This window comes from Hemicordylus capensis, chromosome 2 (assembly GCF_027244095.1).
Source record: "Hemicordylus capensis ecotype Gifberg chromosome 2, rHemCap1.1.pri, whole genome shotgun sequence".
In the NCBI taxonomy this organism is placed as follows: domain Eukaryota; kingdom Metazoa; phylum Chordata; class Lepidosauria; order Squamata; family Cordylidae; genus Hemicordylus; species Hemicordylus capensis.
The window spans coordinates 320,815,850-320,836,692 of NC_069658.1; positions in this window are offsets into that span (position 1 = coordinate 320,815,850).

Consider the following 20,843-nt stretch of genomic DNA (forward strand, 5'->3'; position numbering starts at 1 on the left):
AAATGCAGGAGGTTGTGGGAGAAAGAGTAGGCGGATGTTACTCACCACTGCAGCAGTTGGTGCGATGTGATGTTTGCATTATGTTTTACAGTACTTTGAATGTACGCTAAATGTGGACTTGCTGGTGAATCTGCCAGGGATAATCAATCACCTCTCATGTACAATTTCCCCTGCTTTCTACCCTTTTTCTTTTTCATTCCTAAATTCAATAATCTAAATTTTGTCTTCCCAACTGCATTCTCTCTTAGCATACTCTCATTTACCTTTCCAGAATTGCTAGTTCTTATATAGGTTGCTTGCTCTGTCTCGCTCATGTAATATACTGCTATAATGCCTAGACCTGAGAAAGTAGGGATAAGCCTCCCTTCCAAGGGATTTTTCAGAGGGTCAGGGACTCTATGCAGATTTACTTGGAAGGAAGACTCACTTTGTTTAATGGGACTTACTGGTTAGTAAGTGTGCACAGAATTGCAGGACACATTTGCACACATCTTTGTGGACAGTAAGGCAAAATTGTTGAGAATAATTGAATCCTGATTGCATTATCTCATAGATAAGCCCTATGAGAGCAAAGTGTCATTCCTGGATCTGGCATATATTTGATTTCCCCATAATTTCTAGTTTGTGGTGACCAACAAGATTCAGACTGATCAAATGTAGAAAGTGATCGACAGAGCTGTCAACTGATTATTGTTTGTAATGTACTAATGTTCTGACGTTCTCATTTTAGTCATAATTATTCTCCTTCAAATTAATTTTAGTAAGTATGGGTTTTACAGAGCTTCCCCAGTCTGTGGCCTCTCTTCATCCAGGCTAAAGGAAGTGGGTACTGCTCTTAACAGAGCCAGCACAGTTGTTTGAATGTTGCACTATGACCAGAGAGTCCCAGGTTCATGAAGCTCATTGGGTGACTTTGGGCCAGTCACTCTCTCTCAGCCTAATCTACCTCAAAAGATTTTTGTGAGATACTATATATACTGCCCGGAGCTCCTTGCAGGAAGGATGGGATAACATTAATGAATAAACTGGTTGATCCCAGGAAACTCAACAGTCTGCATCTAATGGGACTTTTCACAACATTTTATAACCTAAATTGCCATTTGGAATATCCAGGAGCCTCTCCCAGGGTCCTTTGTGGCTTTTGGGAAGCACAATGTCTGAACTGGGCTCGTTCTCCAAAGTGGAGATGTTTCAGGGGATGGCATTAACATTTTCTCTGGGGTTTTTTTCTTTCTTCTGAAACCAATGGATTTCTCTTCCTAAACAGTGTTAACTTAAACACACACACACACACACACACACACACACACACACACCCCTTTCCCCCTATATATTAAATTTCACTTGTTTTTAGCTTTTTCTTTTACTGGAAGCTTCATTTCTCTTTCCAGGTTTTCCTCAGGCACAAAATATTTTAAAAGAGTTGCAATAAGAGTACTGTAAAAATGTCATTAGAAAGGAATATGCACTCATTTGGAATCCTGTGCAATAGAGAACAGTGTGTATGTGCGGGGGGGGGGGGGGGCAGGATTAACATTCTGAAAATATATATTTCTCTTTTTTTTTGCTTCTGCTCACTTAAGCTTTCTTCCAAAAGTAGCTTGAATATACATATCCCTGCCCTCTGCTGGACAGAATAAGTGAGGCAGGATCAAAGGCTGCATTATTTCTGGTAGCAAAACGGAGCACCACAAACTGACTGCATAGGGATGTTGCAAATTATTGCCAGACAGTTAATGTAAGAGTCTCACTAAGTTAAGGGGAAACTCTACTCAGGTTCCTACTTCCTAATAATCTGGAGATGGACTTTGACCTTTTGAACTTACAGATGAGCAATGTGTTGCAGATAATTTTTGGCCCTTGAGGAAGTCAACCTTTTCCGTCCTTCCCTACCAGCACTGAGACAGCATGCATCATCCCTGATCTGCTGCCAGCTCAAACTTTACATGGAGATGATGAAGGTGGACAAAGGGCTGGATTCAGATCCCTTATGGAGTGGGCCAGCCTGAAGAATGTCTTGCAGATCCTCCACGATTTCCCCTTACTTGCCTTCCCTGTTTTCTAAAGAACAGAAGAGGAACCAGTTCCAGAGGTATATCCTCAGTAATCCTGATACTGGTACTCAGGTGGATATCCAATGTCTTAAACCTCTTTATCCAAGTTTCAATAATATGTTACAGGACATTGTAAGGATTCCATCAACACAATACACACGAAGCACTCTGCACACCCAAAAAGCTAAATATTATTGTGGTCACGTTTTACCTAAGCACTGCTTAACTGCTTTCCTTCCTCTGTATCATTATTTACTATGATATAAATAAATACCCACTTTCCTCTTTGTTTTTATCCATTGTTTATCCATTGACAGTCATCTCTCACCTATCACGGGTTTCCCAATTGTGTATGACTGGGAAATTGTGACCACCCTCGTAAACAGCAACCTGAGTATTCACAGTTTGGAGAGGTTTAAAAAAAATTGGTGGGTTTTGATAGGTTTGGTGGTAATTTCTTGGGTCAGAGGGTCATTTCCAGGGACAGGGGCGATTTTGCGGGGTTTGGGGGCAATTGGGAGGGCGGAGATCTGTTTTTCTTACTTTTACCCCTGCTGCTGAGCAGCAGGGACGGCAGCGAGAGCTCTGCCCACCTCCCAAATGGACGGGTGCTGGAGGCGGCAGGAGGTCGGGTGCTGGAGGTGGCACAAGTGCTCTTTAAACGGGCCCACCTTCCTCCCAAATGCTACAGACCGGGTGCGTGCCACCATGACTCTTCAGAAGTTCCAGTGTCTCAGATTGTGTGAAGGTTCAAGTTTCACTAGCTAGGCAGTCAGTAGTGTAGCAACCATCTTGGACATTTCGATTGGTTGGTGCAGACGGCATGGTAGCTCCATTCCATTCTTTATCATGGCACATGGACCCTTAGTTTGAAATAAGGCTGGGCAGAGTGGTAGCAGCTCCATAATAGGACAGCTGACAGTCTACTGGTAGAGATTGATGGCTGCAGCTAAGTGTAGGTCAAGACACTTGAGATATTCCTTCCTATATGAGGATGAACTGGGATGCACTCCAGTGGCACGGTTCTAGATTGACGCTGGGCTCCATGTGCCACCTGACTCTGAATGATGTATACTCTCCTGTCTTTCAGACTGGATCCATAGGACGGATATATCCTTTTGCAAGGGGCTGGGGTAGATTGGGTGTTGGTTAGACTCTTAATTGTAAGGCTCTTCCTTCTCCAGGGATGTGCATGAAGTGGTTTGGTGCTCCTATTCTGGAGCACCAAAGCAGCTCAGAGGTCTGGTGTTCGGGCCGATTTGGAGGTGGGGGTTTACCTGGTCAGCACCATACCTGAAGTGGCTGGTGCCTGTGCCACTTCCGGTACAACGCTAACCAGGGCTGCAAGGAGGTAGGCAGCAGACCCACGCCATCATTTCTGGGGACAGCGCTGGTGGGGAAAACATGGCGGGGCAGGGATGGTCACCCTCCCTGCTCCTTAAAGGTAACGCACACACCCACTGCCTCCTGGGAGTGCACGAACCTGTTCATGCCCATCCCTAGCCTCCTCATGGATTAAGTCCTTAACAGGGCTAGCAAAGAATGAGTTCCAATGTGGCAGAACAAGTAGAACTGTTAAAATCTGAATTGTGCACATTTTTACTAATGTATACAAGAGGTTAACCCCTCTCTGGAGGTGGGGAAAGGAGTTTTAATACAAGCCTTTCAGCACCAGCACTAATTTGTGCTATTTTTGTCAATGCTAATGTTGTGCTATGATAATAAGGTTCCATAGGAAAGTTTAGAATCCACATTTTCTTTTATAGCTACTCAGCAGAAACTTTGCTTTGCAGCCTCCACAGCACCTAATCTCGGTTCATTAACTTCATCCACCCCCATGAAACTGTCAGGTGCTTTTGGCCTGGCAAGTTACAGCTTTGTGTTACTGTACCGAGGAGCTGTGGATAAACTTGAGAATTCTGTTAAATGAGTTCATGATCTATCCCACTAATCTCTGTCCTTTATTACACCATTCCTCTCCTTTATTGCCACTCACATAAGGCTTTGGCCAGCTAATCAAATGGAAGACTATTGACCATTCCAAAATAACACATACCCAGGGCAGCTTCTTCAGAATTCCTACGTTTCCTTTATCTCTGTTTATGTATACTCCAGACATCATCTTTTTATGTATATGATGTGTGCACCATATACTGCACACATCATCTTTTATTGTATGATCTAGGGTAGCCATTTCTTATTCTGGATACTGTATGGAGACCGTTACATCTCTCAATGTGATTGGAATCAGTTGCTCTAGTCTTGTTATCCATGCCCATCCCTCATCTGTGGAGGCAAACACCTCTCCAGATGTGCTGCACAGCAGGGGAGGGGGGGTAGACAACAGGGCCAGGAAATGAGTGGGCGGGAGCAGCTGTGGCTGCCTCCCCCCCTCCCTGCATCAGGATATTTTAGGTTCTCCGTCCGGTGCCCCAGATATCAAGTAGCAACACGAATATGGCATCTGTTTCAGGGACGAACAATATCAAAGGAGTACATTGGCCGTGTGGATTTTTAACCACTTAAATAGCCACGGGCCATCTAATCAGGTCCTCTCTATTCTGATTATTCTCTAGGGTTTCACACGAAGGTCTTTTCTAGCACTGCTTTCTGGAAATATTGGGGCTGCCCCAGATCACCTTCCCCCCAGATGATCGCAATAATGTTGCTGGGAGCATGGACAGTGCTCCCAGACGAACCGTGCTGTGCCACACAAGCTCCAGAGGCTGGCCTCCGGATATCCCACAGTGCACTGCACCATGAGTGCAGTGCATTGATGGGCCCACCATCAGGCGGGCGCTCTAGGTGCCTGTCTGTCTCCATGGGCTGCACGCAGCCCGAGGAGACACATGATCCCAGCAGCCGGGTTAAGGGAGCACTCACTCCCTTAACCTCAGTGAAGAGCTGGGCTTCGGAGTGGGGTTTGGCTGGGCGGGAGTGCCAGAATCCATGCTGATCCCGGCGCTACACATGAGCAGCCTAGCTCAGACCCACTTTGTGAGTACAGCCTCATTTTCCATTGGAGATGCTGGGAACTGAACCTGGGAGGTTATTCACACAATCAAAAACTGCGTTCCACCCGGGTTTGGGAGCTGTGTGTGCTCCCAGTTTTCAGTTGTGTGGAAGCAAGGTAGGAGGAAAACCTGGATAGAAGTGATTGTGTGGAAGCAAGGTCAGAGGAAAAGCTACCCAGGTTTTCCTCCTACCTTGCTTCCACAGAACGGAAAACTGGGAGCACATACAGCTCCTAAATCCGGGTGGAACGCAGTTTTTGATTGTGTGAAAGAACTCTCGGACTTTCTGCATGCAAAGTACGCATCTGACCCTGATGCATGCCCACCAGCTCTTCCACAGTCTGTAGGGAATGATGATACCTGTAGAGAAGCTGCCTGTGTATCCACTAGCACTTGGAGGCATCAGCAAGGGTATTATTATTGTTTACACAGTCAGGCAGGTGTTATTGACTGGTTTGTTTATTTGGTTTGGTTTGGTTGTTGTTGTTGTTATTTTACATTTATATACCGCTCTTCCTCCAAGGAGCCCAGAGCGGTGTACTGCATACTTGAGTTTCTCCTCACAACAACCCTGTGAAGTAGCTTAGGCTGAGAGAGAAGTGACTGGCCCAGAGTCACCCAGCTAGTCTCATGGATGAATGGGGATTTGAACTCGGGTCTCCCTGGTCCTAGTCCAGCACTCTAACCACTACACCACATGGGCTCTGTTTTGTTTTGAGAAATGTTATGAAATGAAATGTTTAGTTTTGAGAAATGTTATTAAGAAAAACATAAGTAGCTTTAAAAAGTACTCTTTGTTTTTAAAAGAGCTTGAAAATTTGATATTTTTATTATAAAATGTTTTGGATAGTTTTGTTGGAGGAATATATGCTTTTTATTCAAAATTTCTGGGTGATATTTATTTCAGAATATTTTCTTGACTATAATTATAAAACATTTGCTTGCCTCAAAGACTTTGCAAGCCAAAAACTAGAACAATACATTTAAATTTTCAGTTTTAAAAAAGAATTATAAAGAAACATTGTATGAAGATGAAATAAAAGAGACAAACCCGTGATAGCCACTGAGAGGAACACTCTACTGGATTGAACAGGGACAGTTGCTATTCTCTTGCTCAATATGAGATAGCTCAGCCACCACTTTAAAAGGCACCCCTTTGTCCAGTTAGCAAGGTCTGATATGACCAAGGTACAGTGTGTTGTTATTAATAGAGGCTCACATCCAAGCTAATATGGCATTGACGTGCCAGTATTTTCTGTAGCACAGCTGGGGAGGGAAGATTTCCAGTGATCTTCCCTTCCCTCTGCAGTTGCCTGTGCCTCCCAAAACTACCGTGTTTCCCCGAAAATAAGACAGTGTCTTATATTAATTTTAGCCCCAAAAAATGCACTAGGGCAATTAGCGGTACATCAGAAATTACTGCTAGGTCTTACTTTCGGGGAAACAGGGTATGTCCCTGGTGGATGTGGAGTGATACAAATTTTCTTTTTCTAACAAATTCCTGTTTTATCTGTAAGCATTACAAAATACATAACAAAAATATATAGGGCATGCCAAATAGAAAAGTACACCTAGGTGTATTAATAATGGCATATTATTACATATTAAATAACATGTACAGTTAACAATCTCAATTGTCAGTGTTCCAGGCATCTTAAATGACTGAATATTGTCTCATGCCTTGTTGTTCTAGTGCCTAATAAACATAGCAATTTGTAAATGAATGTCTTCTGACTGTATTCCCTTTTGCGACTTACTATAGCTGAGTGTAATTAATATAGTTAGTGTAATTAGGGCAACTACGTATCAGAGTTTACATAGCCATTCATGATGCCATACAGGAGCAATAGGGTCCTTCCAGTTCTTACTATTCGCTTTACAGCAGTTAATACATATATAATAATTTCCTTATTTTCTGCTGGGATTAATCTTCCTATATATTGCAGCACAGTCATCTCCTTTGATGTTTGTTGTTAATAATCTGAAACCAAAAGACCCTTATGACTGGACGATGCCAAAACATATGGAATAAAAGTGCTCCACTACTCCTGCATCTCCAACACTGGTCTAGGCACATAGTATAAATAAGGCTAATCTGTTTGGCTCTAAGTACCAATGCATCATTAAGTTACAATGGCTTCTTTTTAAATTTGCACTTAGTGTATTCTTGGAAATTTTCCATATCCACGACCAAGTTTCCATATCCATGACCAAGGATTACCCATATCAAAATTCCATTCTGATTCATATGTATGTTTCTCAGTGTGCAGCTGCTGTATCAATTTGTACACATTAAATTTAGAATTCCACCTTCCCTTCCCCCCCCCCGCCCCCCGCTTTTTCAAATCTGCATACAATATATTCAAACTCATTAAGATCCCTTAGGGTTCCATGTCTCTGGCTGTTTTTAAGCAACTAAAAAACTTCTCACATAACACTAGAACCAGGGGTCATCCCATGAAATTGATTGCCAGGAAATTAAGGACCAGCTATTTTTTCACACAATGCATAATCAACTTGTGGAATTCTCTGCCACAAGATGTGGTGACAGCCAACAAGCTGGATGACTTTAAGAGGGGCTTGGATAACTTCATGGAGAAGAGGTCTCTCAACAGCTACCAGTAGGAGGGCTATAGGCCACCTCCAGCCTCAAAGGCAGGATGCCTCTGAGTACCAGTTGCAAGGTAGTAACAGCAGGAGACAGGGCATGCCCTCAAAAGAACATAAGAACAGCCCTGCTGGATCAGGCCCAAGGCCCATCTAGTCCAGCATCCTGTTTCGCACAGTGGCCCACCAGATGCCTCTGGAAGCCACAGACAGGAGTTGAGGGCGTGTCCTCTCTCCTGCCATTACTCCCCTGCAACTGGTACTCAGAGGCACCCTGCCCTTGAGGCTGGAGGTGGCCAACAGCCCTCCGACTAGTAGCGATTGATAGACCTCTCCTCCATGAAGTCATCCAAACCCCTCTTAAAGCCATCCAGGTTGTTGGCTGTCACCACATCCTGTGGCAGAGAGTTCCACAAGTGGATCACACGTTGTGTGAAAAAGTACTTCCGTTTGTTGGTCCTAAACCTCCTGGCAATCAATTTCATTGAGTGACCCCTGGTTCTAGTGTTGTATGAGAGGGAAAAGAATCTCTCTCTCTCTCCACTTTCTCCACACCATGCATGACCTTATAGACCTCTATCATGTCTCCCCGCAGTCGTCTTTTTTCTAAACTAAAAAGCCCCAGGTGTTGTAGTCTTGCCTCATAAGAAAGGTGCTCTAGGCCCCTGATCATCTTGGTTGCCCTCTTCTGTACCTTCTCCAGTTCAACAATGTCCTTTTTAAGATGTGGTGACCAGAATTGTACGCAGTACTCCAAGTGTGGTTGCACCATAGTTTTGTATAAGAGCATTATAATGTTCGCCATTTTATTTTCAATCCCCTTTCTAATGATCCCTAGCATGGAATTGGCCTTTTTCACAGCTGCTGCACATTGAGTCGACACTTTCAACGAGCTGTCCACCACAACCCCAAGATCCCTCTCCTGGTCCATCACCGACAGCGTCACCCATCAACATATACTTGAAGTTGGGGTTTTTCGTCCCAATGTGCATCACTTTACACTTGCTAACATTGAACCGCATTTGCCATTTTGTCACCCACCCCCAAGTTTGGAGAGATCCTTTTGGAGCTGCTCACAATCCGTTTTGGATTTCAGTACCCGGAAGAGTTTGGTATCATCTGCAAATTTGGCCACGTCGCTGCTTACCCCTGCTTCTAGATCATTTATGAATAAATTTAAAAGCACCGGTCCCAGTACAGATCCCTGGGGGACCCCACTTCTTACTTCCCACCATTGTGAAAACTCTCCATTTATACCTACCCTCTGTTTCCTGTCTTTCAACCAGTTAGCAATCTTCACATGTACTTGTCCCTTTATCCCATGACAGCTAAGTTTCTTCAGGAGTCTTTGATGAGGAACATTGTCAAAAGCTTTTTGGAAGTCCAGGTAGACTATGTCAACTGGATCACTTTGATCCACACACTTGTTGACACTCTCAAAGAAGTCCAAAAGGTTGGTGAGGCAAGATTTACCTTTGCGGAAGCCATGCTGGCTCACTCCCAGCAGGGCCTGTTCTTCTAGGTGCTTTACAATTTTATCCTTGAGGATACTGTCCATCAATTTGCCTGGAACGGACGTTAGGCTAACTGGCCTGTAATTTACCGGATTGCCCCTGGATCCCGTTTTGAAAACCGGTGTTACATTTGCTACTTTCCAGTCCTCTGGTACAGAGCCCGATTTCAGGGATAAGTTAAATATTTTAGCAAGGAGGTCGGCAATTTGACATTTGAGTTCTTTGAGGACTCTTGGATGGATGCCATCCGGCCCTGGTTATTTGTTAGCTTTCAGTTTTTCCGGACAGTTTAGAACATCATCCCTTGTCACTTCTATCTGACTCAGCTCTCTAGCCTCCATCCCTAAAAAGCCTGGTTCAGGAACAGGTATATGCTCAGTATCCTCTGCCATGAAGACAGATGCAAAGAACTCATTCAGCTTCTCTGCAACCTCCATATCCTCCTTAATAATCCCTTTCACTCCCTCATTGTCTAATGGTCCAACTGCCTCCCTGGCAAGTTTCCTGCTTCTGATGTACTTAAAGAAGTTTTTGTTATTCCCCTTGACACTTTTGGCTAAATGTTCCTCAAACTCTCTTTTTGCCTCCCTTATTGTCACCTTGCATTTCTTTTGCCAGAGTTTGTGTTCCTTTCTGTTCTCTTCATTTGGACAGGCCTTCCAATTTCGGAAGGAAGTCTTCTTCCCTTTTATGGCTTCCTTGACGGTACCCGTTAGCCATGCTGGCATCCTCCTGGACTTAGTGGTACCTTTCCTCCTTTTGGGTATACAATCTAACTGGGCTTCTAGTATTGTGGTTTTGAGTAAACTCCATGCACTCTGGAGCAAAGTGACTCTCCTGATTTCCCCCCTCAGCTTTCTTTTCACCATACTCCTCATTTTGGAGAAGTTTCCTCTTCTGAAATTTAAAATGTCTGTGTTTGACATCCTTGGTGATTCTCTCACTGCATGTATGCTGAATTTGATGGCACTGTGGTCACTGTTACCTAAAGGGTCAATGACACTGACAACACGCACCAGGTCCTGGGTGTCACTCAGAATTAGATCCAAGGTCGCATTCTCTCTGGTCGGTTCCATGACCAACTGTTCTAGGGCACAGTCATTTAGCGTATCTAGAAATTTGACCTCTTTGTCCTGACTTGAATGTGAATTTACCCAGTCTATGTGTGGGTAGTTGAAATCACCCTTTATTACAGCCCTGCCTCTCCTTGATGCCTCCCTGATTTCCTCCTGCAACTCCCAGTCACTGTTGGCATTTTGATCCGGAGGGCAATAGCACGTCCCCAGTAGCACGTTCCCTTTCCGGCCTTGTATAGTCACCCACAGGGTTTCTGTGGAGGACTCCAGTCCACTTAGGTTTTCTAGCTTGCTAGATTCTATCCCTTCTCTAACATACAGTGCTACCCCTCCTCCAAGGCGCCCCTCCCTGTCCTTTCTATAGAGTTTATACCCAGGGATAACAGTGTCCCACTGGTTCTCACTGTTCCACCATGTTTCTGTTATGCCCACTATATCTATTTCTGCGTTAGCAACCAAGCACTCCAGCTCACCCATCTTGGCTCGGAGGCTTCTGGCATTGGCATACAAGCACCTGTACACTGAATCTCTCCCCTGATGTATGCTATTCTTTTGACTCTTTGACCTGCTGGCACAGCCTCCCGTCTGCTCTTTATGCAGTTCTGCTCCGTCCCCATCTGTTTTATTTGAATTCTTTGCAGCTTCACACTTTAAAGGATGGCTTTTGCCAAACGGGATACTGCCCAGCTCCCATCGGCTGTTCCCCAGGTGTTCCCTCAACTCCTGCCTGTGGGCTTCTGAAAGGCATCTGGTGGGCCATTGTATGAAACAGGATGCTGGACTATATGGGCCTTGGGCCTGATTCAGCAGGGCTGTTCTTAAGTTTTTATGTTCTTATTTTATAGGACTTTTAATTCATATTATATTAAGTTGTTTAAAATGATCTATTGTTTTAATTGTTGCTTATGTTTTAATCTGTAAACCATCCAGAGATTGGTATATTGGGCAGTATATAAATGCAATAAACAAACAAAATTATTTCGTTATCATGCAGACAACATTCACACTGATCCATGTCATTTGATCAGTTTCTATAATGTGTGCCTGATTTGTAAGACTGAACATCTTCTATAACATGCATAATGTGAGCATAAAAGTAAAGTGTGCTATCGAGTTGGTTTCGACTCCTGGAGACCACAGAGCCCTGTGGTTTTTCTTTGGTAGAATACAGGAGGGGTTTACCATTGCCTCCTCCCACACAATATGAGATGATGCCTTTCAGCATCTTCCTATATTACTGCTGCTCAGTATAGGCGTTTCTGATAGTCTGGGAAACATACCAGCGGGGATTCAGACTGGCAACCTCTGGCTTGATAATAAAGTCAATTCCCCACTGCGCCATTAGCATAGGTTTTCATTAATCCATCCAAGATCAGGCTTTTGAAAGTAGTGAATTCATAATTAAACCATGGCCGGATACTGCCCAATAAATTTTTGATTTCTACTTTGCTGTTATAGCAACAAAACAAAACAAAACAAAAAAATCTGTTACAGTCCTAAACTTTCCACTGGATTTAAACCAATTTCGGTAAATTACCATTGCACCTGGATTTCTTTTGACCATTGCTAAATCCTTCTTGTTTGCAGTGCCATGGCATACCATTTAATGGGGTTTCAATATTATTCCATTCCACTGTCAATGCCTTATCTTGTGAGTTCCAGAATAGAAGTTGGGACTGCTTGGCTATATATATTTTACTGAAGACAAGGCTAAACCTCTTTTGTTTGTTTGTATAAAGTCTTTGTCCCTACCTTTGGGCGTAGGTTCTGAGACCAGATGAATTTTAATCATTTGTTGTCATACTGTGTTTACTATTCTGTGACAACCATATGGAATTTCTAGCACAATATTTGATCACAAAAATATAATTAGTGGAATAATATTCATCTTCACTGTTGCAATATTAAATAGCCATGATAAATTAACCAGTTGGATAAATCCATAGGAATATATGCCTTCTACTGAGTAAGACCATTGGTCCATCTAGTTTGGTATTGTCTGCACAGACTGGCAGCGGCTTCTCCAAGGTTACAGGCAGGAGTCTCTCTCAGCCCTATCTTGGAGATGCCAGGGAGGGAACTGGAAGCATGCATGAAACATGCAAGCATGAAGATACTTTCCCCAGAGTGGCCCCATCTCCAAAGGGGATCAATCAAACTTACAGTGCTCACATGTAGTCTCCCATTCAAATGCAAACCAGGGCAGAGCTTGCTTAGCAAAGGAGACAATTCATGCTTGCTACCACAAGACCAGCTCTCCTCCCATTTTTACTTCCTGGATAAGTCCAGGTGATCACTCATACAATAACTCAGACAATTAATCAGTTGGTCATAGGATCCATTAGTGAGTTATATAATGAATGATAGGGAAAACAAAATCTACTGGTTCACATGTTGCACGGCATAATGTAGGCAGTGACAATCCGACCCACACTGCTGCAGGTTCACAGTGAAGCACCAATGGTGTTGCACTTTTGCGCAAGAGTTGAAGAAGTACTTCTTGCTGGCCAGGAGAAAAGCCTTTCCATCGGCTTGTCTGGGTATTGCAGCCTGGCTGGAGCTTTTGTTCCCTCCCTTTTGAGTGCTCCTTTCTTACATCTGCCTGCACTCATTGTACCAGCTTGCTCCAGGTGTCTCCTGTGAGAGGGGTGGCACAGGGGCTATTTGAGGAAGGGCTGTGCCAGCTGGGGTGGGGCCGAGGGCTGGTGGGAGGTTATATTGCAGAGGAGGGGGGGTGGAGGCCTGGGTCAGAGGTTGCTGGTCTTCTATTGTACTGGGTTGTGCCAGGCCTCTCTGCAGGTATGTGTTTGGGCTCTCTTGAGTGGGATGGTGTGTGTGTGTGGCGGGGGGGGGGGGTGCGTGTCCAGCAGCTCTGGGGCAGCTATTACTGTAGTGGTGGGGAATAGAAGAATTGGCACTGGCAGAGCAGCTGGCCATTAGAGGGGAAAGGAAATCAGTAATTTAGTAACTGTTTCCACTTCCGACTGCCTTGGCAACTCTCAGGCCTCAGGGAGCAGCTCCAACGACCCACAGAGTCTGGCCTTACTCCTCTGCAATGCCAGGTCAGTTCAGAATAAGACCAAAATTGTCCATCATTTGATCGTGGATGAGGGAGCCAACCTGGCATGTATAACTGAAACCTGGTTAGGGGAGGCTAGTGGTCCAGTGTGGGCTCAGCTTCTCCCACCAGGTTACTCTGTCGTGGAGCAGGCCAGGGGTAGTGGGCGGGGTGTATGTGTGGAGTGGCTGTGGTCCATAAGAATACCATCTCCCTTACCAGGGCCCCTGTGAGACAGCTGACTTATACTGAGTGCATATTTTTGAGGCTGGGAACTAGAGATAGACTGGGGATTCTGTTGGTGTACCAGCCACCCCGCTGCCCAACAGATTCCCTAATTGAGCTGATGGAGCTGGTCACAGAGTTGGTGTTAGAGTCTCCTAAACTTTTGGTGCTGGGGGACTTCAATATCCACTTTGGGGTTGGCTTGTCTGGTGCGGCTCAGGAGTTCATAGCAGCCATTACAACTATGGGCCTATCCCAATTAGTTTCCAAACCAACTCATGTTGCAGGCCACACACTCAATTTAGTCTTTTGTTTGGATCAGGGGGGTGTTCTGTGGGTGGGGGATCCGGTGGTTTCCCCATTGTCATGGACAGACCACTGCCTGGTTAAGGTTGGTATCACGGTCACAATCCACCCCTGCAGGGGTGGTGGACCTATTAGGATGGTCCATCTAAAAAGGCTGCTGGACCCAGTAGGATTCCAAAAAGCCTTGGAGGGTTTCAAAGTTGGTGCAGCCGGTGCTTCTGTTAATACCCTGGTGGGAACCTGGAATAGGGGACTCACCAGGGCAGTAGGCATGATTGCTGCTAAGCGTCCCTTCTGACTTGCTTCTAAAATGGCCCCTTCGTATACAGAGGAGTTGCAGGGGCTGAAGCGGCTGGGTGGGTGACTGGAATGCAAGTGGAGGAGAACTCAGCTCGAATCTGACAGGATTCAGCATAGGAGCCATTTGAAGGTTTATGCGGTAATGGTGTGCACAGCAAAAAAAAAAAAAAAAAAAGACTTTGGTCTGTGCGCATTGCATCCCCAGGTTCACATTCAGCAGAGCTATCTCGGGTTGCGAGGAGTTTAATTTCTGCTCCTTCTGCCTTAAATCAGTCCCCGCTAACATTATGCTGTGATGCTTTTAATGAGTTCTTTGCGGGAAAAAATCTCCTGTATTTGGGCCGACTTGGACTCCACTATTTCTTCAGGGTCTATGAAGGAGGTGTCCAGCAATCCCTCTTGCAGTATTAGGTTGGATCAGCTTCACTTTGTGACTCCTGAGGATGTGGACAAGCTGCTTGGGGCAGTACGACCTACCACTTGTGCTCTGGATCCTTGCCCGACTTGGCTGCTTCTATATAGCAGGGAGATTGTTGGAGGTGGCCTAGTTAACATCATAAATGCATCGCTGAGGGAGGGTAGGGTGCCTCCTTGCCTGAAGGAGGCAATGGTTAAACCACTTCTTAAGAAGCCTTCCCTGGACCCCTTAGCAATGGATATTTATAGGCTAGTCTCCAATCTCCCTTGGTTGGGCAAGGTGATTGAGAGAGTGGTGGCCAACCAGCTCCAAGTGGTTTTGGAGGAAACTGATTATCTAGACCAGTTTCAAACTGGCTTTAGAGCTGGCTATGGGGTTGAGTCTGCCTTGGTCAGCCTGATGGATGACCTCTACTGGGGAACAGACAGAGGGAGTGTGATTCTGCTGGTTCTTTTTGATCTCTCATCAGCATTCAGTACCATTGACCATGGTATACTTCTGTATCACCTGGGGGACTTGGGGATAGGGAGCACTGCTTTGCAGTGGTTCCACTCCTACCTCTCAGGTAGATTCCAGATAGTGCAGCTTGGTGACAGTTGCTCCTCAAAACAGGAGCTGTTATATGGAGTCCCTCAGGGCTCTATACTGTCACCAATGTTTTTTAATATCTACATGAAACTGCCGGGTGAGGTCATCAGGAGATTTGGTGCTGGGAGTTATCGTATGCTACCCAAATCTAGGTATTTATTTAGTACAAATTTAGTACCCAAATCTACTTCTCCTTTTCATCTTCATCATCAGGAAATGACATTCATTCCCTAAATGCCTGCCTACAGGCAGTAATGGGCTGGATGAGGGATAACAAATTGAAACTGAATCCAAGCAAGATGGAGGTGCTCATTGTAGGGGCTCAGAATCTGAGGGATGAGTTAGACCTTCCTGCGATGGATGGGGTTGCAATCCCCCGGAAGGAGCAGATACGCAGCTTGGGAGTACTCCTGGACCCCCAGGAGGCCTCACCTTGGTATCTCAGGTGGAGGCTATGACAAGGAGTTCTTTCTATCAGCTTCGGCTGATTCGACAGCTGCAGCCATTCCTTAAAGAGGACAACGACAAAACAGTGGTGCATCAGCTGGTAACCTCCAGGCTTGACTACTGCAATGCGCTCTATGTGGGGCTGCTTTTGTATGCAGTTCGGAAACTTCCGGTAGTTCAAAATGCAGCAGCCAGATTGGTCTCTGGGGTAACTCAGAGAGACCATATTATACCCATTTTGAAACAGCTGCACTGGCTGCCGATATGTTTGCAGGCAAAATACAAAGTGATGGTTATTACCTTTAAAGCCCTGAACAGCTTAGGTCTGAGTTATCTTAGAGAGCGCCTTCTTAGGTACGATCCTCACCGCACGTTAAGGTCATCTAAGGAGGTTCATCTTCAGTTATCACCAACACATCTGGTGGCGACTCAGAGGCGGGCCTTCTCTGTAGCTGCTCCTGGGCTGTGGAATGCACTCCTGGCAGAAATTCGCAATCTGAGTTCATTATTGGCATTCAGGAGAGCCCTTAAGACCTATCTGTTTGGCCTGGCCTTCCAGGGTTTTTAAACTGTTTTTAAACTATAAAGGTTTGGCCTGGTTTTCCAGGGTTTTAAAAACAGTTTTAATTGTTTTAATAATGGTTTTATGTTGTTTTCACAGTTTCCGTTTTTAACAGTTAATTGATTTTAGTGTTTTAATATAAACTGCCCTGAGCCATTTTTGGAAGGGCGGTATAGAAATCAATCAAACAAACAAACAAACAGCATGCCTGCACTTCAGAAGCACTAGTTAGATTGAAACACCTTAGTGATGGTCAAGTGATGTGTTTCCAATCTAACTAGCGTTTCCAGAGTGTGAGTGCACTACTTGCAGTATTTGTGCTCTTGTGCAAAAGTTCAGCACTACCAACGTTTCACTATGAGCTCGCAGCACTACAGATGGATCGGCTCTGCCCACATTATGCTGTGCAATGTGTGGGCCACTATCTAAATAATTGATCCAACAATCAATTAAGAAATTAATCTGTCAATTATCAGTGAGAAAATCAAGTCAGTAATTGCTCAAGCACATAGCTTGATTAATCATTCCAGTGGTCAATCAAGTAAACAATTGATTAAATACATAATTAGGCAAATGATAATTGCACCAGTGTCAGACTGGTGATTAATCAACAAGTTGTTCTGACAGTAGTTTAGTCATCAGACCAATGTCTAATTTCATGTTTAATTAGCAGATGCTCATCTTCGTTAATGTATTTAATCCTAATAACTCAATTCAAATAATTCAGATAGCTCCTTAAAATCAAGTAAAGTAGAGGAAAAGTGATTACTCATACTCAATTGGGCAATTGGGCAATAGATCAGAAGCATAAAATAGCCCAGTTCTATATTTCATATCGCTTCTTGCTGCTAGGAATTATAAGGCAGCATCCACAGACTAAGCACCTCTGAAATTAACTAGACAAGTTAGTTATGACTAGTCCCCTAAGGGGACTTAGTCATGACTACTTGAGACTTAATGTTGCCCAAAGTAAAACAGAGTCAAAACTAACTGCAAATACTAAAGTTTATATCAAACACTAATTTTCCCTGCAGGATACATTTGTTTATTTATACAACGTCCTGTTTCTAATTCAATGTACACTGGTTTTATTATCCAGTGAATTAACTGCAAGCAGCAAGAATCTAAAACAAAAAACTGTAGTCACTGTCCTCCACTCCTTCCCTTAGTGTAGCTCTAAGTGCTCACACTTAGCATATGCACCTAGTGTGGCCCGGAGGCCTTGGACCTTGGATGCTGCCCTTTCCTTTAAAGCACTCAGGGCTGGAGGATTGGACATTCCCTTGTGGCATCATTGTGCTCTTCACTCCCTTCCTTCATCCACTTCAACCCCACCCACCCCTGGGGTAATGAACTGCTATTCCTACAGTTGGAATAAGGTAGAGGGTACAACCGATGGAGCTTCTGCTCATGTCAGGTTCTGCTTCTTTCCCGGGGATGATGCAAGTTTTTCACAATAGAAAATTCTCCATAATTGAGGCAAAATAGAGAGATGCTCAGAATAAAGCAGATTTTTCAGCAAATTTGACTTAGTAAGATCCAAGACATGAAGTTTACAGATTTTTGAATGAGTGACAATTGTTCCCTAGTCTTCTAGGCATTTGGCATTTGTGTAAATCAAATGTCCATTCTAAATGTATATTAATTTTGTATCCAGACCAGTGTCTACATATTAATGTCATGCACTGTGCCAGAGTAGGTAGTAAGGTTGTTCACACAACCTATGCTTATGTGGCCAGGGGAGAGCTGGGGGGAAGGCAGGAGCTGTCTTGCCTTCTCCCACGTGAGTCAAGCTGCTCTTGGGCTTGCCATCATCCTATGCCCACACAACCGATGCATGGAGGCTCCAAAAGTAGCAAGGGAGCAGGCGGAAAAGAGACTGCAGCCTCCTGCATCCCACAATGCACTGCATGAGAGGCAGGGTGCATTGGGGGATTCCCCCACAAGCCAGGTGCTCTAGGCGTCCAGCTCTGTGCCATCCCGAGCAGACACACGACCAGCTACCTAGGTAGAAGGGCATGCTCATGCCCTTCTGCCTAGGTAATAGGTAGAGCCTCAAGCTACCCAGCAAGGCAGCGCTGGGGATCAGCCCCGATCTCAGCGCTCCACATGAGCAGGCCTACCTGGGTAGAGCTGTTTCTGTGAACAGCCTCATTAAATAATTTATTTAGTAAAATGGAGACATTAAATTGAAAATTGTCAGGCCTTTCCTATGACTTCAGAGGATTTAAATTTCATAACTTCCTCGCTACCAGTGCTAAATGTACGAATGATACCCATCCAGGGGCGGATTAAGCTTTTTGCCGCCCATAGGCAAGATGGCTTTTGCCACCCTTTTACTCTAAACCAAAAAGGTTTGCCTTTTTAAAAATAAGGTAAAGTGGGGGGGCTTTCTCCTCGCCCACTCTACCTTGCTGCAGCCGCCGCTGCCCAAAGAGAGGGGAGGCAAAATCTGAGGAGGGCCAAAATTTGCTGCTCCTCAAATTTTGCCACCGTAGGCAAATACCTACTCTGCCTCTCCGTTAATCTACCACTGTACCCATCGAAAGAAGCATTGTGACTCTGTTTGAATATAGAACTTGGTGGGGGAAATGAGTCATTCCACCAGCAGCAGAATACTTTTTTGATCTGGACTGGGCAAGAAGGGTGATCAAGAACAGAATCCCAATGAAGTGGTGGGCTCTCATACTCTTGTTATGTATGTGTGTCTGTATGGACACATAATTAATTATTGAATGAATTAACATGTTTCTGTACCACCCAAAACCTATGTCTCTGGGCGGTATTAGAACATTGCTAGATTGTGAATTAAAAGGAAAAAATGTTTGTAACTGTCATCACAGATCCACAGAAAAGCTTGATTGCAGCTGTGCCTCTGGAAGATCTTTTTTAAGTCCACATAGAGGGCTCAGTCCATCAAAAAGAGAGAAGAAAAGGTGTGTCTGAGGGAGGTAACTTTTCAGTGTAGGTGGGAGATATAAAAATATGCATGTGTCTTGCTGTTTTGTTTCCGTAGCAACTGAAGTTTCTGATCTTCCAGGCATGCTTACAACTGTCTGTGACATTTAGTGCACATTAACAAAAAACCAAACAAACAAAAATCCTCTTCTGTATCTTCTTTCATTGTTTGTTAAAAGCACAACATGAAGGTAAACCTCTGCCATTGCTTTGAATCCTCATATTCACTCTGAAAACAATGGGAAAGCTACAGGGGGAAGCTTTTGTAGTCAGTTGAAGCAAATGTACATCTGGACTAATTCTACACAGACAAGATTCTCTGGGCTCTTTGCAAGGCTCATCCAAGACATTTTGCCAGAAAACCCTAAAAGACACACACACACACACATACACACACACACACACACACACACACGTCTTTTAGGGTTTTCTGGCAAAATTTCTTGGAGATACACATGCACACACACACTCACACTGACAATTTGCTGCCCCTTAATAGTATACAGCATCTGCCACCTAAGGTGGATGCCATATTCTGCCTAATAGTAAGAACATATGAACAGCTGTGCTGGATAAGGCCCAAAGTCTACCTAGTCCAACATCCTGTTTCCTACAGTGACCCACCAGATGCATCTGAGAAGCCCACCGGCAAGAGGTGAGGCCATGCCCTCTCTCTTGCTATTGCTCCCCTGCAACCCATATTCAGAGGCATCTTGCCTCTGAGGCTGGAGGTGACCTATAGCCACCAGACTAGTATCCATTGATACTAGTCCTCCAAGAGGACTATCCCCTTTTAAGCCCCTTTTAAAGCCGCACAATGACCATCACCACATTCCATGGCAGAGAATTCTATAGATTAATTAAAGCTATGGAATTTCATTCCATAGTACTTTTTCAAGCTGTGTGAAAAGGGTACTTTCTTTTATCAGTCCTAAATTTCCTGGCCATCAGTTTCAAGGCATGACCCCTAGTTCTAGTGTTGTGAGAAAGGGAGAAAAAAAATTCTCTCTGACAGAGGGCTGACCCTACCTGCCCATGGTAGGGTCAGCCTTGACTGTATAGCACAGAAGATCTTGCCATGACAATACTATTGTGGGTTTGCAATCTGATTATTGTGAACACGCCTAACTCTATGAGCCTACCTAAGTGATGTACTCTTTCGGGTAGTGAAATCCATAAATGATTGTGAAGAGCTCCAAAAGGATCTCTCCAAACTGGGTGAGTGGGCGACTAAGTGGCAAATGCGGTTCAATGTTAGCAAGTGTAAAGTGATGCACATTGGGACGAAGAACCCCAACTTCAAGTATATGCTGATGGGATCCGAGCTGTCGGTGACGGACCCAGGAGAGGGATCTTGGAGTCGTGGTGGACAGCTCGTTGAAAGTGTTGACTCAATGTGCGGCAGCTGTAAAAAAGGCCAATTCCATGCTAGGGATCATTAGGAAGGGGATTGAAAATGAAATGGCTAGTACTATAATCCCGTTACAAAACTATGGTGTGACCACACCTAGAGTACTGCGTACAATTCTGGTCACCACATCTAAAAAAGGACACTAGAACTGGAAAAGGTGCAGAAGAGAGCAACCAAGTGGCTAGGCTACAACACCTGGGGCTATTTAGTTTGGAAAGAAGACAACTGCGGGGAGACATGATAGAGGTCTATAAAATCATGCATGGTGTGGAGAAAGTGAATAGAGAGAAATTCTTCTCCCTCTC